General features: G+C 39.6%; 1 protein-coding gene across 1 annotated transcript in view; it reads right to left on the reverse strand.

Moving 5' to 3' along the window:
- The window catches only part of LOC133638231 (PH and SEC7 domain-containing protein 1-like), a 50,634-nt gene extending 50,174 nt beyond the window's left edge, over positions 1–460 (reverse strand). Inside the window, exon 1 of the mRNA XM_062030619.1 lies at positions 1–460. This exon is cut by the window's left edge and continues 957 nt beyond it. The gene's annotated coding sequence lies outside the window, so the exon portion shown is untranslated.
- Positions 461–2,564: the final 2,104 nt, after the last annotated feature.

Here is a 2,564-nt window from a genome sequence, read left to right on the forward strand (position 1 = left end):
CTGACAGCGGGTCGGATGATAGTTCCGTGATGGTGATGAGTTCTGGAGCGCATGTGCCAGTTTGATTCTCAGTAGTGGTGATCCAAATTCCTCCAAATCTCTTTGTGTCACGGCCTGGTCTAGAGGGTCTGTGGCTGCCAGATGAAGGTTGCAGAACCTTTGCTGGTGACTTCCTGGAGAACCTAAAGGTGGGAATGTCAGCTTGGGACTGGAGCTGCAAGAAGAGCCTGGACTCTGCTGTCGGCTGTGGGGATCACACGCAGGACTGCCTAAAGTCTTAACATTGGACTTGTGCACATAACGAAAGGTGACTACAGAACTCTTCCCATCAGGGACCTCCTTCCTGAAGCTGGTGGAGGCAACCTTTGAGGACGTAATCACGCCATATTGTTGACTCTCGCATTGTGTGACGGTAGAAGAACTGCTAGCTGGCTGGAGCTGAGAACCGCCAGGCTCTTGGAGCTGAGAACCGCCAGACTCTTGGAGCAGATGAGGAGCAGCGCTGGACCTAGTGGAGGTTTGACAAGTGGTCCCCCTGCTGAGCTGGGACATGAGCTCCTCAGTGCTGTCTTTAAGTCCTGAATGGTCCAGAGGAGCACCCTTTTCATCTTCTCCAAAAGTCTTCTTACCTCCATTTGGATCAGAAGCTGACCTCACTTCCAGGTACAGATGGAGGACTTTCTCTGACTGGGACATGGCCGCCTTTTGGTCTCGGACCTTCTCAGTTTACACCTGTGGCAAACAATACAGAACTAAATAATCTGTAGACCAACATAGAACTAAATCTGTAGACCAACATAGAACTAAATCATTGTAAAGTTTTGACATTAAGATGTGAGTAAAGACATGAGGACATGAGTTTAGACATGAGAACATGAGTTTAGACATGAGAACATGAGTTTAGACATGAGAACATGAATAAAGACATGAGAACATGAATGAAGGCATGAGAACATGAGTTTAGACATGAGAAAATTAATAAAGACATGAGGACATGAGTGAAGACATGAGAACATGAATAAAGACATGAGGACATGAGTGAAGACATGAGAACATGAATGAAGACATGAGAACATGAGTTTAGACATGATAAAATTAATAAAGACATGAGGACATGAGTGAAGACATGAGAACATGAATGAAGACATGAGAACATGAGTGAAGACATGAGAACATGAATGAAGACATGAGAACATGAGTTTAGACATGAGAAAATTAATAAAGACATGAGGACATGAGTGAAGACATGAGAACATGAATAAAGACATGAGGACATGAGTGAAGACATGAGAACATGAATGAAGACATGAGAACATGAGTTTAGACATGAGAAAATTAATAAAGACATGAGGACATGAGTGAAGACATGAGAACATGAATGAAGACATGAGAACATGAGTTTGGACATGAGAAAATTAATAAAGACATGAGAACATGAGTGAAGACATGAGAACATGAATAAAGACATGAGAACATGAATAAAGACATGAGCACATGAGTGAAGACATGAGAACATGAATGAAGACATGAGAACATGAGTTTAGACATGAGAAAATTAATAAAGACATGAGGACATGAGTGAAGACATGAGAACATGAATGAAGACATGAGAACATGAGTTTAGACATGAGGACATGAGTGAAGACATGAGAACATGAATGAAGACATGAGAACATGAGTTTAGACATGAGAAAATTAATAAAGACATGAGGACATGAGTGAAGACATGAGAACATGAATAAAGACATGAGGACATGAGTGAAGACATGAGAACATGAATGAAGACATGAGAACATGAGTTTAGACATGAGAAAATTAATAAAGACATGAGGACATGAGTGAAGACATGAGAACATGAATGAAGACATGAGAACATGAGTTTAGACATGAGAAAATTAATAAAGACATGAGAACATGAGTGAAGACATGAGAACATGAATAAAGACATGAGAACATGAATAAAGACATGAGGACATGAGTGAAGACATGAGAACATGAATAAAGACATGAGAACATGAATAAAGACATGAGGACATGAATAAAGACATGAGAACATGAATAAAGACATGAGGACATGAGTGAAGACATGAGAACATGAATAAAGACATGAGAACATGAATAAAGACATGAGGACATGAGTGAAGACATGAGAACATGAATAAAGACATGAGAACATGAATAAAGACATGAGGACATGAGTGAAGACATGAGAACATGAATAAAGACATGAGAACATGAATAAAGACATGAGGACATGAATAAAGACATGAGAACATGAATAAAGACATGAGGACATGAGTGAAGACATGAGAACATGAATAAAGACATGAGAACATGAATAAAGACATGAGGACATGAGTGAAGACATGAGAACATGAGTGAAGACATGAGAACATGAATAAAGACATGAGGACATGAGTGAAGACATGAGAACATGAATAAAGACATGAGAACATGAATAAAGACATGAGGACATGAGTGAAGACATGAGAACATGAATAAAGACATGAGAACATGAATAAAGACATGAGGACATGAGTGAAGACATGAGAACATGAATAAAG

This window comes from Entelurus aequoreus, linkage group LG21 (genome assembly GCF_033978785.1).
Source record: "Entelurus aequoreus isolate RoL-2023_Sb linkage group LG21, RoL_Eaeq_v1.1, whole genome shotgun sequence".
Classification (NCBI taxonomy): domain Eukaryota; kingdom Metazoa; phylum Chordata; class Actinopteri; order Syngnathiformes; family Syngnathidae; genus Entelurus; species Entelurus aequoreus.